This window comes from Polyodon spathula, chromosome 27 (assembly GCF_017654505.1).
Source record: "Polyodon spathula isolate WHYD16114869_AA chromosome 27, ASM1765450v1, whole genome shotgun sequence".
Classification (NCBI taxonomy): domain Eukaryota; kingdom Metazoa; phylum Chordata; class Actinopteri; order Acipenseriformes; family Polyodontidae; genus Polyodon; species Polyodon spathula.
The window spans coordinates 8,596,294-8,618,570 of NC_054560.1; positions in this window are offsets into that span (position 1 = coordinate 8,596,294).

The following is a 22,277-nucleotide window of genomic DNA, read 5'->3' on the forward strand; positions in this document are numbered from 1 at the left end:
TAGGATAGCTGCTCAGTCCCGGGGTTTAGGATCCTCCAGGCAAAGAGACAAACTATAGTAACTCAATAGCGGGAAAATGGAACCAAACGACTGCAAACTCCGGATGAAAGTAGACGTTTTTTAAAATGACACAGGAAGCTGGTTGCTCTGTCAGGCCAGGGGGTAGCGGGACAGCGTTTGGATGGACCACAGAGCCCCGCAAGACACCCGACCCCTCTCCCCCCGAGCGCCCTCGACAGCCTGGTCCCTCTGTCTCTACATGCATATTTCATCAGGACATGAGAGAAGCATTAGCGCACACACCAGAGTCTCTGGGGCCGGCTGATAACATTGAATTATTCAGGCTAATGAGACACCAAACAAACGGAAGAAGAAATTAACCTCCCACCCTCCCAGCATAACCGTTGCAGCTCCCCGGGATACAAGCCTGCTGATTAAGGCTGCCTGCAGGACCTTTTTAATAAGTGATGCACTTTCTTATTCACATCAGTACTTGTCATTGCCTAACCCTGTATTGAACGGTCACAGTCAGACAAGGTTTGATCAGATTTGGGCAAGCGGTTGCCATGCAAAAGCATGCTATATGTTCACCTTTCTAAAAGTTTTCCATTGTAAATTTGCACGGCAATTTTGCAGTTTTCTCCCATGGTTATGCTATGCATTTACCACCGTTTACCATGGTTTGTCTTGTTTTTTTTTTAAATAAATTTTGCTGTGCATTAACTATAGGAGACTTTTATAAAGGCAGACCTATATTACAGTAGCTGACGAGCTGATCTCAAGACCAAGCTGAAAATGTACAGCCACATGCACTGAGTCTCTGCTACAACCCTGACAGGTTGATAAATACAGAATAATGTCACTGTATTACAACTATTGATTGGACTTACTGATTTTATCATTAATACCATAAGGACTGAATAGAACAGAACACAGTAGAACACTGTGCTGTTTGTTACGAGGCTGAATTATGTAGGTTAAGCTTTTACCAGTTTATCATGATTTTTTTTTTGTTCAATATATTTTACCATCTGGGATTAACAATGCTTACCCATGCTTTACCATGCTTTCACTAAGCTTTGCTACATTTTGCTATGCTTTTACTTTTTTGCTAAGATTTTCTCTTCCACCCTTTTCACAGGCTCCTTAGAGAAATGCTCCATTCTCAAGGTGTGAGGGGAGCCTTGTGAGCTGATAAATAGGTGAAGGGCATTCTCCAGTAATTAGCTCTATTTTGGTGAGCGCAGTGACCTCAAGTACGAACCAGTTCTGCTTGTAGCCTAGTTAAGAAGTCTCCGTACCAGCTGGAGCCGCGACACATGGTAAAACATGATGTTCATCAAGATGCAAGGAGATTGCAAATCTCAATCCGATTGGTGAAGGCTGGTTCGTATTTCAATCATGAAACCATCGCCGAGAACAATGTCTAGTCGTTTGATCCAAGGGAGACTGGTTGCCAGACTTGAATTTTACTCATCTCTAGCTGGCCATGTTGCACAGCCATCAGATGACAGTCTCTCAGTTGTCACAAGACTGAAGTATGCCGTTAGAGAGTGCGTTGGCAGATGTCACCAGGGTATATAGTTTCAATTGATCGCTGAGCCCCATGTCACAATATTATGGTTTTAAAATGATATACTGTGCACCGGTGCTACTGTGTCTTTGAATGTGACCAATGTGTGCTTTGAGAGGAAGAGTCCCGTGTCGGTCCACAGATTAAATAGGTCAGTGCTGAGCCCTGCAGCCGACTGGACTGCTGATTTGATCAGGACAATTTTCAACACCATCTGGGGACATACAATGCCTCTGCCTACCTCAGAGATTTAAAACTGTAGTGCCCCACGATCCTGCTCCATGTGACACACAACTATACACTCTGTGTCTTGTTTACTACGTTCTTCTAGTCTGGCCCTCCTGCAATATTTTATTTTAGTGAAATTGACGTGCTCAATGCATTTCTCATTGCCTTTCCTCTTCTGCCCCCACTACGCCACCCTCTGCTGTTCAGTTTTGATCCTTTGTTTTCTGACACAAGTGTTTTTCCAACTGTACATAAGAATAATTTCCCTGGCTGTGTCAGGAGACTCGAAACACTCAGTTAAGGCATCATTTCCCGTTGCAACATTACACAAAATTAAATCCTCCTTAGTTTTGACAAAGGCTGTGTCTATTGATTGTGCTCGGAATTGTGAGTCAGAAGTCCAGGGGCGATGCTGATGACACACACGGCTATGCAGCCTCCATGTCACTGAACACATATATACACTGTCTGTATAAAATAAAACCAGGGATCTAACTCACACATATCATACAGGAGTAAAGCAAGCTCTTAAGTTAAGGAACACACAGCTTGGAACTTGGCTAGACCAGGGGAGACTTGGGGTTTGATACAGCAAAGACTTCAAGCCACTGTTCCTGATAAAGTGGTTTTGTGTTCCCTTATGAGACTGTCATAATATTGTAATAGCCCTAATAGGAGGTAAAGCTATAATAAATTAAAGGTAGACAAAAGTTTTGGACAATGGCATGATATGACTCTACTCTAAGCAGGTTAGTTAAAAAGCCCCTGGGGGCCCATCTTAATGATTTAAACAGCGTCTGTGATTTATCAATCCCCTCAATTTAACTTCTTAGTAATTACAAGAACAAAAACTCACTGGAAATATGCTGAAAGTCAATTTGTGCCAGAGCTAAACAAGATCAAAAAAAGACCTAATGATATTATGGAGAGGTTTTCTGATGTTAGCAGGACTGACAGTCACCGCACGGGTGGTTGAACAGCAGTCTGTTGTAGGGCATCAGTAAGGTCTACATGAATGAGATCTCATATAACCTGAGCCGAGGCAGCCTTACTAAAAACAGACCAGGTATTGCCTCACGCTGGAAGGTAAAACGAGCACAGCATTTCACGCAAAACCGAAAACGGGGCCACGGACCAGCAGGTTCGGCTCTAACCCTTTCATAATCCAGATGAACAGAGCTGGAAACAAGTTACGATTGATTGAACACGCACAGTAGGGATGGAGCCTGTCAATCTAGTGCAATTAGGATAAGATGCCAGTGCATTAACCTCCATTGAAAGGCTGAGTGATACAGTAACAGTATTCTGATGGAGTGGTGCATGATCACCTGTAACCACTGTTTTATAGCCCGTGCAATGGCAAAATGCTAATTGTTACAAACTAGCAAAAATTTAAAAAAACAACTTGGTTACAGAAAAGAGTAGTTAAGAGATGAGTAGTTTTAAATGATTACAATTATTGGTAACATTTTACATTAAGTGTCTTTAACTATACTAGCAACAGAGTAATTACACATACGGTTGTGTAGTTACAGTGCAACAGTGCATCTTTTATAATTGCACAATGTGGCTGTGTACTAGGTAAAGCGTCACCCAATTATTTTGTATTTTAAAAAATCTACCTTTGCTTTTTGCACCGGCTGCCTTTATCCTATGAACAAAGAGCTGTGCTGCTGGAGCTGAATTCCCATTTGCGTGTGGGTGTACACACTGTATTATCGAAAAACAAAATCAAGGTTGAGTTCTAAAAGGTCACTGGAATGAGTGGTGGCTCACCAGGTCTGTTATTCTCATTGCATTGTGAGCACGGTTCGAAGTCCCCGTGTTCCATGCTGCCTGGGGATCCACAGTGAGTGTTGGCCAGGTGTCTGGGGAAGGCACGCTGTCATTGAGCCCCCAAACCCTGGGGCTGGGAAGCAAGGGACACGTCCTACATTAGCCATGGCCTGAATTAATTAATTGAATCAATTAAACCTCCACCCAGCTCTCAAAGTAGTTTCTAATTTAATGTGGCATATTGTATTAGACCTGTAGTGGAATGCCCCTAGAGGCCACAAGCAGCCTGCCCTTACTCGATATAGCAGGCTAATCTGCACCTGTTCAGATCACAATCTGTACCACACTAAAAATGAATGCTCTTTATTTAAAAAAAAAAAGAATATAATTTAGATCTTTCATTTAACATCATGTAATCAAATACAATTACAGAATGATATCACAAAACTCTACCGGAAGCCACAATAGTTACAGCTTTTCAGTTTTTCGTTCAGTACATGGAAAACTACAAAGCGGTGTGTAATTCAATATGTTAATGTAACATTATTCAGCAGGTTTCATTCTTCTTTATGAAACAAAATGAGTTCATTCTATCGGGTGATGCAAAGCCTTTGGCCATAGCTGTAAGTAATATTGTTAAAATCTCCTGAGCACTCACAAGGGACTGTTTCATAAACATGATTGTTTTTCCTTTCAAAAATGAGCTAATTAAATAATGGAGGAAATGATTTGAAAACGTGGCCCCACATCTCTTATTGCAATAAGAGACACAGGCTAGACATACCTGTTAAAGTAAAGAAGATGTGTGTGTCATCACTGTACTGCAGGGTATATGGATCCCGCAATAACAATCCTGACTCCCTCCCAGCACGAGTCACATCTCTCCAAAGCCTCTTTGTCAAAAACTGTATAAACTGTAAACTGTTCATCTCAGTTTATATTGAATTTTTCATTCAATTCAATCTTCCTGCGAGGGCTAATTGGAGCCCCCCCCTCCCACCGGCACTGCTGATACAATCTCCCGGGGATTACAGTAAACCCACATTATTGTATTAACAGGCTGTTTGTATGTGAGCAGCAACAACCAGTGCAAAATGTAATCTTGAATATCTTTCTATGCCATCAGCATTCCATTTCTAACAGTGTTTTTTTTTTTTTTTTAAGTTCAACCAGCCTACCTGTTTTTACACAAAATTTCAGCACACTACGGATAAAATACCAAAATACTGAGGACACTGATGTATATTTACAGCTATGGCCAAAAGTTTTGCATCACCCTATAGAATTAACTAAAGTCGAATGAAACCTGCTGAATGGTGTTACATTAGCATATTGAATTACACTCCACTTTGTAGTTTTTCCATACACTTAACGAAAAAAATGACAAATTGAAAAATGTCTAAATCGAACATGAAATACTGTACTGCTGTTATGGTTTTCCGGTAGAGTTTTGCGATATCATTTTGTAGTTTCTTTGATTACATGGTGTTAAATGAAAGATCTAAATAATTTTCTTAGAATTTATTTATTTTTTTTTTTAAATGATGTCTCAATCCTAAAATTCTAGGTGATGCAAAACATTTGGCCATGGCTGTACTTCAGGGGTTAAAATTATAATAACCGGTTTAGTATATTCAATTCTGGCCTGGGCGAAAAACGTGTAACAAGGAGAAAGAGTGGTCTCAGCCCCCAGTAGACTTTAGTCCACTGCAAACCAAACAATTCTGCACAATTCAGCAGCTTCTGCTCACTCAGGTTAGGAATGAGGTGCACAGCTGTGAGGGGATATAGGATTAATACTGAATTATCCATTCATTAGCCAGTAGAATTCACTGGATAATTCTGCCAATTTCAGGATTCTTAGAATTAACAAATTTAAGACTTTAACAGCGCAGTGAGTTTGTGTGTGCTTGCGTGGGTAAGTGTGCCGGTGGGTGCATGTGCGTGGGTTGTTGTTGTGCCTCGCAGTGTCCTAGTTCATGTCTCCTAATCCACCCTGCTCAGACTGTCTCCTCCGCATACAGTAAGATTGCTTTTCACAATTTAATCTCGATGTTGACAGGATAGTGAGGATCAAGGAACACACTCAGTAGGTTACTGCAAAGAGGATACAGAAGCAAAATCCAGGCAGTGACTGCGGGAGTTCAAGATAGCAAGACAGCAAAACTGCGTGTTCAGTGATTGACGAGCAGGGTGGACCTCAATTCAAAACCATTAGGAAAAAAGCGGAGCAGATCTTGCACTGGAGCAAAAGATGAGACAATCTATTCCCTTGCCACTTTGCATTTAGGTCTCTACTCTTTACCTCTGTGCATTCACCTGCAGTGCCAATTATGTCCCATCTTGCCCTGGCTACATCCTCACTGAATCCCAATCCAAATAACAATGGCCAGCTCTAATGGTTGTTTCCGTGCTTTCCTCTAAAGGGAGAGTACAGAAAAGCCCCTGGATTGCATGAGGAACTAGTTATAGTCACTTGATTGTACACATGGTAGACATGCCCTCTGTGACATGGCACAGTATGACAGTGCCCATTGGGTGCTCTGCCACTGAGTGGCAATAGAAAGCTGTTTGGCTCAAAGTGCCTCAGGCACAATGTGCTCTGCTCAGCTCCCCCCTCCTCTGGGGATCATAAATTTAGACCAGTCCGCCCCCGAGTGAGCAAGCTGCCATAGAGCGAGAGGCTGAGTTACTGATAAGGGCTGTCAGCGTCTCCGTTCTTTATTAGTGCTCAAACACTTTTATCGGTAACTCCCAACCTCACTAATATAAGTCAGTTTTCCCCCACTATTAAACAGTTTGAAGGATTAGCCTGAGCTGTAGCTTTCCTTGATCTCGCATTAGGGAAATGTTGAGACGTTCCATCTACCTCAGAATAAGGAATTGGAATTAAGAAAAATAAAGTTCTTACTTTTTTTTTTTTTTTTTTTTTTTTAATTTAAAACAGCCAAATATTTTAGGCTCAGCTCACTGCTACCACCCCAGTGCTGATTTGGGAGCAGTGAAGACAAACACATGCTGTCCTCTGAAGCATGTGCCATCAGCCAACTGCTTCTTTTCACTCTGCAGGCCCACCAGGCAGCCACCTCAGAGCTACAGTGTTGGAGGACAACGCAGCTCTGGCAGCTTACAGGCAAGCCTGCAGGCACCTGGCCAGTCCACAGGGGATACTGGTGTGTGGTGAGCCGAGGACAGCCTGCCTGATCTAAGCCCTCCCCATCTGGGCGATGCTCAGCCAATTGTCCACCGTCCCTTGGGAGCTCTTGTCCACGGTCAGCAGTGGAATAGCCTGGACTTGAACTGGTGACCTCCAGGCTTTGGGGAGCATCCTGCGCTCCAAGTGGAGCGCCTTTGATGAATACGCCACTTGGGAGCCCCAAGTTCTTCCTTTTTAAAATTGAAAAGAAGTGGCCTTTGTTTTATTAGATCCGAAGAAATAATGATAGTAGAAAATACATTTTCTTTTAGTGAATTAGTTTTTATTTCACTTAAGTGGTTTTGAATCCTGTTTACTAAATAAGATAGTCATTGAACCATTTCTGTTGAGGTATTTGCTTTTAAGTTTATTCCAGTATTTCAAAACCATGTTTTAAAATTGTCTTTAAATGTCAATACATTTTTAAAGGTCTTTCTGAGACAGGTTCTCGTAATCCTGCGCTGGCCTCTTCAGATTTATTTCTGCTCAGTGCTAACACATCATAAACCCGGAGACCGTGACGCCTCTCTGCCAAGCCCCACTAACTTTGCCTAAACATCGATCCCAGCTCTGAGCAGGGAAATCGATCCGCTCCAGCTCCTGTCACTGGGAAATCAAAACCGTGAGCAGCCTGGGACTGAAGACTGCATTACTGACCATAAAAATACAGTGCTCCACTAAGGCATTCCAATGCGGTGTTTGGACCCATAGCATTAATAAACACCTGATCCAGTCGAAGGAACCCTCTTCCTAACTGTGAATCATTAACTCTCAAGATTCCACACTCTGTCACAGTACTGGGTGAAATACAGACCACTGGAGAAGCTGAGAAGGTATACGATCAGATTGATTGATGAACTGAATGATTAGTATGGTTGAGTACCTCTACCTGTCTTTAACTGGCCCTGTTTGACTTAACACAGCAGCACTGGCATGAGATAAGGAAGTATCTCTATACAGCTTAAAGGCACATTAAATCATTTCACTCACAATTGTACACGTGTGTGGCGGCTACATAAACACTGACCGCAATTTCACCCACAACTGTGAAGCACTGAACCATGCTGAATTTAGAATTACTAAAAGAAACTCCATATATACAATGCTGAAAGTTTGGACTTGAAAAGAGCACTCAGCCAAAATATTTGTCGTTGAATTAATTACGTTTCTTTGGTCATTATTTTTCCATTAATACTTAAGTTCTGCTGCAGTTCCCAGCTACATAAGGACTAATGACAGCATTTATAACGCAGTTAATAACTTCTGCAAGCCTTGTCCAGCAATTAAACATAAAACAGTGTGCAGGGAGCACCCGTTGTGATTTATTACATTATTTATTGTAATAAAATCCTTATTTATTTCACTGGGAGTCTTCTGGAGAGCAGCAAGGACCCTGCGGTAATAAGCATGGAGCACAAGAAGGATTACACATGCACGCATACAAACACAGACACAGACACCATTAAAATACAGCAATCTTTTTCCAGATGCTTGTATTCTATTTATGGAACTATGTGGTGCAGGTACAGACCCATTCTAGAGCGCTGGAGCAGGTCTCAGCAAGGGGGGCCGTGTGGTGCGACTGACTGTGCATCTGATATTACGAAACGGAAACTGTACAACCCTATTGACTGAAAAACAGTTTTTAATCCCTGCCTGTAGACTTAATCATTGCCAAATAATATTACTGTACTACAAACCACACAAATAACAGGTTCTGTATTTTTTGTTGATTTATAACCGCAATAATACCCATTATTTTAACTTTAAAAAAACCCAAAAAACAATTGCATTACTGTTGGAATTGAATCAACTTTTTCAGAGATTGCTCTCAGAATCAGGAATTGTGTTGCACAGCTGTGGAGTTGCATGCCAGCAACAGGAGGTGTTCTTGTAACTACCACGGGGGTATTTGAAAAACATAATGACTCGGAGACTCTCCCAGTGGGAGAGTGGGTTGTTCACCTTTAAGGAACCTGAACACCCCTGTCATTCAGCCCAGTGTATCTCCCTGACAATCGTGCTGAACTGTGTGCTGGTACTGCTTTGTGCACTGAATTCCTTATAAAAGTTGTCCATAGTAAATGCATAGCATGTAATAAAGCACAGTGAAAGCATGGTAAAGGACATTTAGAAACATGGCAAACTAGGGTAAATGCATGCTAAATACATAGCATGGTAAACTATGGTAAATAATATGGGAACTATGTGAAAACTGATAAATTACCATGCAATTTTACCATGGTGAAGTGGCTTATGACAAAACTCCTTTCACTCCAAACCTAGGCTTCCAGAAATGAAAGCAGAGTGAGAGGCCAGTGAAATACAGTGTGCAATTCATGCAATGAAGTTTTCTGTTGGTATTATTTATCTGATCCTGGTATCTAAATTGCAGCAAGGAGATACTGGTTTGAAATGAGAAAACAGCAGTAACTGCTCCACTAGTGGTATTAACGGGTTTATTTACTATATTGCTCGAATGCTCATCCAGGAGCATAGATGGGTCTCATTTCCAATTATTCCTGGAGGCAGGAGGCAGTTCAATTTATTAAAGCAATTATGGCGAACGCAAGCTGTGCATAAACAAATTGAAAGAACAAAAAGCCTACGCTTACAGTATAATGAAACCCCTTCAATTTAAACTGAGTCGCCGCTTTATTTGAACTGCAGGACATTTAAAAAAGAACACTCTACTGCAGCACAGGGCTTGGAGAGAAGTAGGGCACACACATCTACTTAAATACGGGGTGATAACACTCAGTGAACAGAATCCTGAGGCACTAACGAAGAAAAAGGTTCATTAGACTAGATCTGTGGTGGTGAAATGCACTCAATGCTGTATCCATGTTACATCAATCTTCTGGTTGCTCACAGCTTTGATTCTCCGAAGCTGAAATAGTTAAACAAAATATACATTTAAAACAAAAACCTGATGCATCAGAAACCAGGGAGAGAAAAAAAGAGGGAATGGGGATAGAGAGAGAGAACAATAGAGAAAGTGAGAAAGCTGGATGGAGAATAAGAAAGGGATAGAGGGGGGAGGGAGAAAGTCAGAGACTACCCACACTCGCTCAAGAGCTGACACATCCCCAGGAACAAATACATAAAGAAAGGACACACTGTGTATAAATATCTGCTGGAAAATGCTGACCCCCAGACTGCCTCAGTGGGCAGCTTTAATGAGGGAGCCAATGGCAGGATGCGCTGTGAGCAGGTGACAGCTGAGTCCCTCCGGGCTTCCTTCACTCTCGCATGGGGAATCACAGTGAGAAAGACAGCATGGGTCACACAGCTAAGCATAGCAATCACCCTAGCCCACCAGCAGGCTCAGGAATGTAATTACATTCTCCTGAGTTTTGGAACATTCAGCAGGGTATTATATAGAGATCTGTAACGTGGCCTTGCAGAGGAATACGATATCCATACCATACCATAGTATAGAAGATATATGGTTCATATTAGAGAGCAATAGCAACAATTAGGTGTTCTTTTCTTGTCATAAAATGCTATACAAAGCTCCTAAAAGCCACAGACCTTTAATAAGGAAAACAGATGATATCAACTCTTATAAAAGTTTACCGTTTGCAATGCATTTCTTGTATTATTTCTTTTCAGTATTAGAAGATCGGTTCAACTGATTTAAACAAAACTTCACCATGACTTTACGCCCTGCTTATCCATCCAGCATAAACACAAACTGAGCTTGTCTTTATTCAGGCAAAACTCAGAATCACTTCTCATCATGTCACCAAGATTAGGCAGATTCCCCGGGCAAAAGAAACATTTCCTACAGAAAATGCATCCTGACTGATTGTTTATTTTTTTAAAATTTTGACTAAATATAATCAGCACGGAGCGAGAGGAAGAGAGAGAAACAAGAAAATTTACATAAAATATCCGTAGGCCTAGTACAGTCCTTGCCATGCTCCGAAAATAAAATGATGTTTTGTGTCTTCGCTGGTGACTCCAAAGGGAGATCCGCATTGGTGCTATAGTTTGGGAGTAAAACTGTCAGGAAGCGCTTCTCCTCATCGTGCTACAGTGGACCCTACTGGCCAGGTGCTCAGTGAGCTCAGACGCACACCTGCAGGGCTGGCCTTTTTCCTCCACAGGCCGGTAGCTCGCTGACATCCGCTCTAGAGTTCCTGGGTGTAGAAGAGGAAGCTGGCTTGGTTGCGGGTTCGGACGACGCCCACTGACCCTTTAGTTCTTCTGAGCTTTGTGGTAATTGCTGAGGTGAGGAATTGCAACTGGAACGGGAATCTTAACTCTTAAAGATAAACCAAACAGACTCACACACTGACTCTGTTCCAGATGTTCAACATTATTTTCCGCTTATTTTAATGATTTAAACATCGGCGGTATTTAGATCACAGTGTAGATCAATTGAATAGGGCTGGTCTGTAGAAGGTGTAGCCTGCGAGCCGTACAGTATGGCTCTTTTGATTTTAGGAGTGAGCTATCCCATAAGCTGCTTCTCTTTAATGTACAATCCAAATGCAGCAAATCTGATGGGCTTAAACTACTACTTTTAAAGCTACTGATCTCAGTCTTGTTTTTAGTTATCATAAACGTCACTTATTTGAGGTTAGTTTTTTTTTCCTTCTTGTTAATGAAACATTTTCATTTTTGTATGGTTCTTTAAGAACTGCCTGGTCATCAATATTTTGATAAAAAGGGTGGACACCCTTCGGAACAGAGTGTTTCTTAAGGTCAGTTGATAGAGTGAAGCCTGAAATGACTTGAAACTGCTTCTCTATCAATGGGAGTCTTGACTGTCACTCTGATTGTTCAGCCGAGGCTATACCGACTCTCAGCTCTCTGTCTGTTGAAAACGAGAAACAAGAGCAGGTAGCAATTTCAATCAGTAACGGAACAGAATCCATTTGCCAGCCAATTCCACTGTACTTGTAGAAAGCTAACAAGGAAGCATTTCACTAGCCCTGTGATCCAGAAGCATATTGGTGTAAACAGACGCGATATTTTTTATTTCTCTCTGTCTGTCTTATAGTGTCTCTCTCTCTCTCTCTCAATTCAATAGTTTTTTTCAATAGGGATAGGGTACATTTAAAAGTAATGGGGTATACCTGGTTTAGGCTCCCATCCCCCAAAACACACAATGCACCCCGGCACTGCAAGATCATCATTACCCCTAAACTCTAAGGGCTGATTTCACAGACCCCAATTAGCATACATATGCGATTACCTTCTGTAATGTTACTTTAGGTAAGGTAGCCCAAGATAATCAGGGTCTGTGAAACCAGCCTTCTGTCAGGGAAGCAGATTGCTCCACTTGCTGTTATTTGGGTAGTTTATGAGCTAATCAGAGTCCTTTACCGCATACGGTGAACGAGCACAACTGTCAGTTAATTCCCGGTAAATTGGGGCTGTCAGAAAAAAGCTCTTGGAGTTCACTGCTTCCCAGACGCGAGTGGAGCGAAAGCCCTGGAGACGCCTTCAAACACATGTGAAACAACCCATCTCTATAACAAACTGTAATTTTCTTTAACTTGCTGCTGCGCATTCAGACATAAATAATCTTCTCCTCTTTACTTTCTGATTCCTGACATCAAACGAGTGCTCGTGAAACACGTTGCTTATTCATTTTCAGCAGCGCGGCTTTAGTGATTTAGTGGCTCCTATCCGGGGATAAGCACCCTTTCTGAATCTTTTTTTTTTAATGATTCCTGAATGTTTTGCGATCGCATGGACTCAATCTGATTTATTTGCAGCACAGACCTCGGCTACCTTTACTAATGTAAATCAACCGGGCTCTGAAATAATATAGGACTCTGTCGTAAATATCTTCTTGTCAATACCGCTGTCAGAACATGCCGCTGAGCGCTGTGCCGCGCAGCTGAAATTAAGCAGTTTACAGGAAAGTAAATCTGTTAGATGCACAGTTCCCAGTTAATCACAAAGAGCGAGCCCAACTCACAGTTAAAAAAAAAGATAGCAATGACATATGAGGCTGCCCGAATGAGGATTTACTGTGAAACAAACCTGGCCACCTCTCTATAGCTCTCATGGTCCCTTCAAACCCTCTGTTTCAGACTACCACACCTAACAAAGCTCACACCTTCCTGCAGTGTCCTCTGATAGTAAAACACAGGAGGTCGTTGAACCTCGTGCTGTTTTTCGGCACGCAGCTGAAGCCATCTGTGCTAGTACTTGATCAGTCCCACTTTTTTTTTTTAAACATTGTGTAAAAATAATGGTGCATTTGAATTGTTTATAATGTTATTAAATAAATAGATAAATGAACACAAAAATAAGCACTAAAAGACAAAATAATTGCAAATTATTATGATGATCTTTTTTTTTTTTTTAAATCACTGTTGCCTGATCATTTGGGTATCATGCTTTTACCAAGTTAGCTCATCTTTAATTGCAGAAGGGTTAGTCCCGCAGTCAGTGTCCCAGTGAGTGTGGCTGCTTGCCTGGCTCGTGTCTCCCCTCAAAGGCAAGTGGAGTGTCTCTATGGCCCGGTCCTGCTTAAAGATGTTAAGCTCTGGAGTTCCTTGCTATAGCTGTAGCATTGCTGGGGTATCCCTGTGTCTGCACTCATGCATTCTGGGTCTAGCTTAGAGTCCCCCTAAACCCGGGGTTGGCGGGGGCTGGGGACCCTTAACCCTTAAAATTTAAGGCTTAAATTGTTTAAATGAGAACCCCATTGAGATTTACATGCACTTTCACGATAAATACAACAAAAAGGCCATTTAAATTGTATATTGTGACAGGTCTAAGGCCCTGCACATAAAGTATATTCTGTATGTTTTAAAAAAAAAAATTGTTACAAAGTTTGCTTATTTTTAACGTAAATTTGTCAGGGATGGGGTTAAAATCAAATATCCATGTGTAGAATGGGGCCAGGTGTTAAGTGATTGATTGTCAATCAACCCTGGCCACATGGTATACAAGAGGAGTCAGATTCGTTGTTCTCGGTTGGTTTGTTTAAGGAAAGGACTGGGAGCAGCAGGCTGTGCTTCTTGCCTCTGCACTGTGACAGCATAGCTCGGGTGCATTGATTTATTTTGTTTTTTCATTTGTTTGTTTAAATATTTTCTTTAATTTGTTAATAAAGGTGTGCCGCTGTGCTGGACTGCAGTCTTCCACCTCTGTGTCTGTTATTCCTCCCGCTAGCTAGCCTTGCAAACTTGTCCTTACAGGCATGGGGGGGGGGGGGGGGGGATTGAAATGCGAACGCTCTCTTAGGTCAGCTTGCAAAAAGTTCTGACTCCAAGGCTTCTCCAGTTAATACAGTTAAAGGCCGTACCCCTCCAGCTTATCCCACAATACGCACCCCAACACAACGCGAATGCTAATAAGCCTGCCTCTGACTTCATAGCGAAACCCCAGCAGCTACAAGAGATTAAGGATCTACATTAAAAATGTGATAGCTTATCAGTGGGTTTCAATCTTTTTTATTTAACCTATTTTTAAAAAAAAAAAATTTCAAAAGCAGCAGGATGGAGTAACGCATTACTGCAGCAGTACAAACACAATGACAAAACAATTGCGTGTTTATGAACCCTCAGTTTGCTCACTCTAAAGCTCCCTTGAGTTCTCAATGCTGTATGGGCTTTGCTTTCTCCCAGACCCTCAAAACAGTACAGAGTTATACGCACTGTCTTGAAATTGCTGGGTCTCAGATCCCCACAGTTCTCTGTACTGTATACAGAAAATACCAGAACTTCATGAGTTGCTGGGGTTTTTTTTTGTTCATATTCACAAAAGCAAATATTTTTTTAAAGCTAACAATTCAGCTTTTTAGGACTGCCCGTGACTTGCTTTGTCAGCAAGGATTGCGCAGAGCACAAAGTAAAAAAATACTCCCTGTATAATTCAGCTCTCTCTCGGCAAAGTACAGCGTTATCTGTACTGTATTTGGACGACAGTATTTGGACCCTCAACCCATTGTAAATAAACACATGCTTTTAAAAACAAAACTAAGGACTGTTTTAAAGATTGTTTTTTTTTAAAATAATGTTTATAAACACTAAAGGTTCAACAGTGCTTTGAAAAATGAGAATAAACTAATAAACTCTCTCTAAAACATTTAAAAAGGGTTTGTGAACTACAAACTTGATTTAATTGGTCAAAATGGCTTTTAAAAAACAGTCCTAAACAAAACACTCCTTAAAATAAGTTTTATTAACAGTGCCCTTATTATGAGCAAACTACAGTATCTCACGACGACTGCACTCTCCTCAGTGCTCTAGGAATAGTGCATTCACTCACCAATAAGATCAACACCACTTCAGTTTAAATAAGCAATAGCAATTGCTATGGTCTGTGCACCTTCGGGTGTGTGTTCTTTACTAGAGCTAAGCACAACAGGTAGGACATACATACACAACTTGCATACAGAGCTACTTATTCCTAAAATCGTTCATCAGCATCATAACATGCCCCCCCCCCCCCCTGCCTTGAGGGGGCGTTCCGTTAGGGAGCTACACTCTCCTCACACACACACACACACACACGCTGCTATCTAAACAAGAAGCAGGCAAAATATAGCAGCTCCCAGCCTGCATACTGTGCTTCAGGCTCACTTGTGAGCTATCTTATTTGCTTGTTAGCTTACCCACGACTGGAGCGCACCCTGTCCGTCCACATCTGTCTGTCCCCAGTTCTGCTCCTTGTGTCCCTGTGTACCTGTCTGTCTGTCCTCGTTTCCCGGTTCCCAGCTGTGGCGGTTCTTATTATTGTTGCTGTTGATATTGTCTCTCGGAAGTGTGCAGCAGCTTGCCCCTGGCAGCACTGAGCCTCTCAAATAGCATTAGAAGCCAATCCAAGCGAAACACTCTCTCCCCTGCCTGCAGACAGGGTCCATCTCCTGGGCTAAGATTCTGAGGCGAGCAGTGTCTCCAGTATTGTCTTGCCTCTCACGTCTGCCTGCCTGCCTGCCTGCCTGCCTGCCTTTCTGTCTGACTGTTTTCTCTCTTGGCTCTTGAGCTCTCTTGCTATTGCTGTTGCTATATGCTGCTGTGCCGTGGCTGTTTGGCTTCACAACTTCTTCACGGCAACAGAGGCTTAGGGATCCTCTCGCAAGTGCACATAGGGACCAAAAGCGCAGTGCTATTCTCTCTGAAGGGAATTATGGGAGGTCAGTAGCGGAACGCTGGCTCTTTTATAGGGTTTCAATAAATCAGTCCTATGAGGGTTTTTTTTTTATATAGAATTAAAATATATCTTTATATTATAATTATATATATATATATATATATATATATATATATATATATATATATATATAGAGAGAGAGAGAGAGAGAGAGAGAGAGAGAGAGAGAGAGAGAGAGAGAGAGAGAGAGACACACACACATTTACTACAACTATTACTACTACTAAAAAGGAATAATGTTAATACCACTACTACTACTGCTAATAACACAATAAACTACTTCCTTTTTATTTCAATATTTCACATACACCTGACATTATTAAAAATGTAAATTAGTGAAGTGCCATTATACAGTAAAATACAGGACTTTTACAATGTACTGTCAATACATTGGCCTAACAGTGCGTTAACCAAAATTGGTGAAATATTGAGGAAGCGCTGTATTGAAAAAATAAATCTTTTTTATTTTTCTGAAAATCCCTTAGCTGTGAAACTGCCAGAGCCACTTACAGCAGCAGGCCATTAGTTGGTTGTTTCACAACGAATGTCCCTTCAATTAAACCTGTGATCCAGAGAGCTGTTTGGGGTGTTTGGGGATGTGCTGAGACCCCCCTCCGAGGGGCTGCGGCTCAGGCAGGCAGGGCATGCGCTGAGCTGGTACCGCACCACACAGAGGAGAAAACACTACACTTGACTGGCAAGCCCGGGGACAAAGCAAGATGAATGACACATAACAACCTCTGTGTTCCAGAGCACTGCAAACCTGAGGATAATACCACTGCTTAGCATTTCTAAATCCTTGAAACACCCTTAACTGCCACTGCTACTACTACTGGGATCTGTACCAAACGCTACAGCAAACACATAGCTAAAATTCTAAATGACCTCTAGAATGCTTGTTCAAGGGACAGGGGCAACTCGATATGCTTTTTTAGGCACATTCTTAAATTCTTAAAGATGCAGAATCTGGTGGTATTATAGAGTCATGAATTAATCTGTATTCATTGGCTGTGCTCGCTAAATGAACGAAAAAAGAAAGGAAAAAAGGAAGCAAGCATGAAAACATAAGAAACAAGAAAACGCAGAGAAAATTGTGTGCGTCAGAAGGATTTAACAAAACAAAAAGCCTTCCCTACTCCCAAACTATTGGAACATGACAGCTCACCTCCTTTCCCTTGTGCACCAGTACAGAACAGGCCAGCTCTAGACTGAACAGGTGACTGGGAGCTGTATCTCTGCAGCGCCTTCATTAGCTTAGTCCTGCATGCAGGAGGGATGTGTAAATGCAAGCAGGGCTGTGTGACGGCACAGTGCCCTGTTTCTCTCGTCACCTGTCTGCTGAGCACCCGGGGATTGTCACTCCAGCTTACAAGAGGCTATATTGGGCAAACTTTGCTTCTATAAATATAAAAATGGTGTATAGTGAGCTATCCCTGGGGATCACAAGCCACCACCAAGAATGCTTCCTCTGCTAGCGTGGTACTGGGAACCAGTAAAGACTCCTGGGACATACTGGTTTATGACCCTTGACCTACAGGTTGTAGCCAGTCTTCTAAAAGTAGGTTTAAGCGATGCCAGCGGCTGTAGATGAAAGCAAGAACAAGACATGGGCTTAGACGACTAGATATTTGCATTCCTGTGCAGAGGTGTGATGCTATATGGCAGTGATATTGCCTTGAAGGGCAAATGAAAGCCTCCAGTGTGTGTGTGTGTTTTTTTTTTTTTTTTTTTTTTTTTTAAATGATCCTGCCCTTTCCTTCTTCCAGTGCATACAATAGCACTGCCCATGAGCACACACATACATTTCTCATCACTCAAGCATGCAGTGAAAATGTAATTTCTTAGCATTGCTGCCTGGGAGCCTAGTATGGATTTCAAGTTCACAGAAACCACATTTCATTGAATAAAAATTAAATTCAGCAGCGTAAATCAGGAGGCAAGATGGATAGTCCTGTATGAGGAAGAACCTCCAGCAGTTAACCCCTTCCTGTCCCCTTGTTTCTCTCCCCCTCTCCACACCGCAGTCTTTTTTAGACGTTCAATCACGTTGATTGGATCATTGCATGAATGTCACTGCTCTGCGTTCTCCAGAGGCAATGCAAGGTTAAGTATATTGTGGCTCTGGGACAGACTCATTAATTGGTTTTATTAAACGTGGACTGCACAAGGCTGCGAATTTCCCAGCTCCAAGGGCCATTCTGGGACCATTTATCAGCACGGCTGGCTAGCTCACAGTTCCGCCAATGTAATTTCTATAGCTCTGCTTGGACAGCACTGCCTTCTTCTCTTTGGTCGGCTGCAAGTGTGTGAGGAACAGGCACAGGGGTCAGAGTTAAGAGGTTGTGGAGGTGATGGAAATCTGTGGTTATTAATTTTTTTCTTTATTTTAAATTATTTTTGCGATGACTTTTTGCACTTAAATGGTGTGAGAGGCAGTTAAAGACTTTGGTGTTGCAGGGCGGGTTAGCGGGGCGAGGGAAGAGTTCACTGTTTATGCCTCAAGCCTCCTCTTAGGAGGTGGGGGGTGAGGGAGCAGTTCGTTCTCCATGCGTCAAGTCTACCCTTTACTGGAGGGACCACTCTCTTTCTCAAGCCTGCGCTGGGCCGGAAGGAGAACAGACTTTGCAGGGTTTCACCCCTGACTTTGAACTGAGAAATAGTTAGGTATGGCTTGAGTTAAAAATTTGAATGTTTTGCAGTTTGCTCTTTTCTAAAAGCAGTGTTGATTATGCAACATTTTAATTTGTGGGTCTAGGATCTTTTTTTTGGCAATGAGATGGGTGGATTTCAAACATGCGAACTGTTGCTATCTTGGTCAGGTCTTTGATTTTATTTTGTATCACCAATTCTTGGAAACAAAAGCAGTCACAATGAAACATGTCTTCATACTGGGGGTGTTTCAGATTATTCTAGAATACAGCTAGCGCAGGGACACTGCATAGTTCAGCAGTTTAACTTATTAATATATTTTAATTTGATCAGAGAGGAAGCCATAATGCTGGTGACACCAGCAAACATTTTGCTTAAAACATTCAGACACAAGTACTGAGTTACACACAATACAATCCTTTCTAGATGTTCCAAAAGCCACAAGCAAATGTCTCCCCAAATAAGATGTTCAATTTCATATAATTATTTGAGAACCTGGGTTAAAATACTAGGTCAGTCACTCACTTAATGTCTGACTTTGGTTAGCTAGCAACTTGACCACCATCTTCGTACCCTTTTTGAAAGTCACAATTACAGTATGTTTTTCAGATAGAAAAATGGTCATACAATTGTGATGAGCTGCCGTTTTCAGAATCTAGATCAGGGGTTCCTAAAGTTTTGGTGATGGAGGTCCAATTTCCGGAAGTTGCGTGGGATTGGGGGCCACACCACTCATGAAACCAAAATATGTCCCAAATCATAACTTTTATTTCCTATACATTTTTGTATTTAAATTAGGAATGTATATTACTACCACTGCAACACCAGAAGCTTTGACATGTATTTGTATTTTATCCTGTGTGGGTTTGAGCAGCAATATCATGCTGTCACAGCTTACATTGTTCTGGTTGCAACAATTAAAGAAGAAAATACCGAAATAGGTGCTCTTCAAACTATACCAATTAAACTCTTTTGTGGGTTATTCTTCAGTCGTGAGGCAGAATGCATCTTGACTTGTACAACTAACCACTTCACTGACAGCTGAATATATGTACAGTGAACTCTGCTTAATTCAAATCTCCGGGGACCATACAAATACTTTGAGATGTGCAAAATTCAAATTAAGCAAATTATGTAACATGCCCCATGGTGTGAACATTTAGAGTTATTTCCATAGTAAATGTGCAGAAATTAAACAGACACTACTGTATTTCATATTGATGTTTATTTTTTTCTTTCTGAAATCAATGAAATAATCACACATTTCTATTTAAAGTGCAGCATTAATTATTCATAGATTATTTGCCATTACATTGGCGCTTTTTATGCAATTACATACGATTGCTACTCAACATCCTACTAGCTACTGTACTGTAGCCTAACTGTAGTCTTATTCAGAAACTGTACAAAAGAAATGTAACAATAACAATTTTAAACTGTAGCCGGTACTGTTACTACAGTAGTACTTTCCCTAACAAGATCCAAGCTGAACACCAAAACTACAATACTGTACAAAGAGCATTTTCCTGATGCATTTGAAGCGGAATAGTTTTGCTCTTAAAATAATAAAATAAAATCTACAACAGAAAAATGCCTGTATCCTGAACCGTTTCTTGCAGTCGTCTGTTAACATTACAGAAGCAAGTTAGCAACTTCAGCTGTATAAAGTAATCTAACGTTGTTTGGATGGTACCTTCACATCTTGATATCGCAGTCTTTGAGCATCCTCCCCGTGGAATGCGATACAAGATGACAAAATAATAATTTGAGAAAAGTAGAAGCGGTTTTTCTTTTCTTAGGAGGTTCCATGTTATTTACTGTCTACCGTAGGCGCCAGTTTTTTTTTTTTACAAATAGTGCACATATAATGACTGTAACAACTTAATAAAATTGGCTTGAGAGTGTCCAGATTTGATCCAAAACATGTAAACAATGTATGTTAGGGATTTTTTATGAACTTTGACTGCTGTGTATTATTAATTTCCACCATATTACATGTGCAATTTTTTAAAGAAAATTTTCATAAAATGTAATAAAGTAAATGGTCAAAAAGGAGGTGGGAGGTTGAGGTTGGGCTTTAGCGGGCTGCATTTGGCCAGCGGGCCGCACTTTGGGAACCCCTGATCTAGATCATGATGACCAACTTATTCTTTGCTTGTTTGTTATGCTAATGATGGCTATATCTTTGCATGTACATTTGCCATCGAAGTTCTCTGCAATGCAATATGAAGGTACATTAATTTAGCTATGTACTGCAGTGTGTAGGCTGCACCATGGGAGATGTTAACTCCGGGTCATTCTTTCAACAAGTAGCTGTACAGTTTGAAGGGAGATTTACTGTGGTTTTGCATGCTGGTAATTTCATGGAAGTCATATGCTTTTACTGGCATGCTAACCCTATTAGTACAGCTCCATGTGTCTTTACTCATCTGTGAAACAGAAAACAATGACATTGTAAATACTTCTATTCTTGGGATGATTGGGGGGGATTTATTTAAATAAAGAAAGAAAAAAGAAAGAAAGGAAGGACTCAGTTCTTAATAAATGCATGACATACAGTTGCCACCTGGTTATCTGAATCGTGCACACATTATAAGGAGAAGCGATGCCTCCTCAATGCTTTGAAACACCCTCCTCACTTTCACAATGTAATATGTGTCACCAGAGGAGAGGCTCTTATAATTGAGCATCTCTGCAATCTCCTTCGCCATCTTCTCCTGCGGACAAACGGGACCCAAAGGGCTGGAAAACGACCTTCAGATTCTGTTATTTTTGACTTTAGCCCATGGAATAAATATACAAGGTAAGAGGCGGTCTAATTAATCCTCCCTGGCATGTTGCATCTCGATTAAACGCTTGGATCAGGAGCCGTTATCCCAGCGGACATCACAATGAATGATGAAAAGAAAGTTCACAGGGTTCTGTTCTATTTGTCACGTCTGAATCAAACGATTGCAGGAACAGAGGAGGCAAATAACACAGTAGCCTTCTTTAGAGGCTCGGCTGTTTAAATATAGCTCAATTTGTGGCATATGTTTTTTATATTAGAATTGTACGCACACGATGTATGTTTAATCATAATAATATGTACTGTAACACATCCGCCACTCACGGTCGTCCGTTGCCCCTTTAAAAGTCAACCCACGACACAGAATAAAAAAAAAAAGAAACAAAACACCTAGCCCCATTTTGGAGTGTTGACTATACGCTAACGTGCCGGACAGCTAAGCTGTTTACTGGCTAAAAACACAGAGTTTAACAATAAAACAAAAGGAACACTAGTTACCTTTAATACGATTGAGCACCTCTGCGAATCGAGCTCCTTCACACTGGCTGTTTTCTTTATATACCCTGCATCTGGCTCTAATTTACAATAATAGCCAGGTGCAGGTGAAAATTAGCAATAAAATAATAAACAAAAACAATTAACACACATTTTTAGGCAGGGAGGATATTAACCCCCTCCCTGCTGTGTTACAGTATATACAAAAATGAATAATTCTGTAATCTGATTTCAGAATGTTTTAATGGCTAAGGAATATAATAATTAACCAGGTTAATAAAAAACCAAACATTTCAAGCAACTTTCCTTTTGCAAACTTCTTATCATTTTTCTGTAGATCGTTTAGTTTTGCAGAATCAGCTCCAGTGAATCTCATTCCTCCAGCCACCACACCACAGATTCAATTCCTGTGAAGCAGGTATGACTGCTGCATGCACGATAAATGA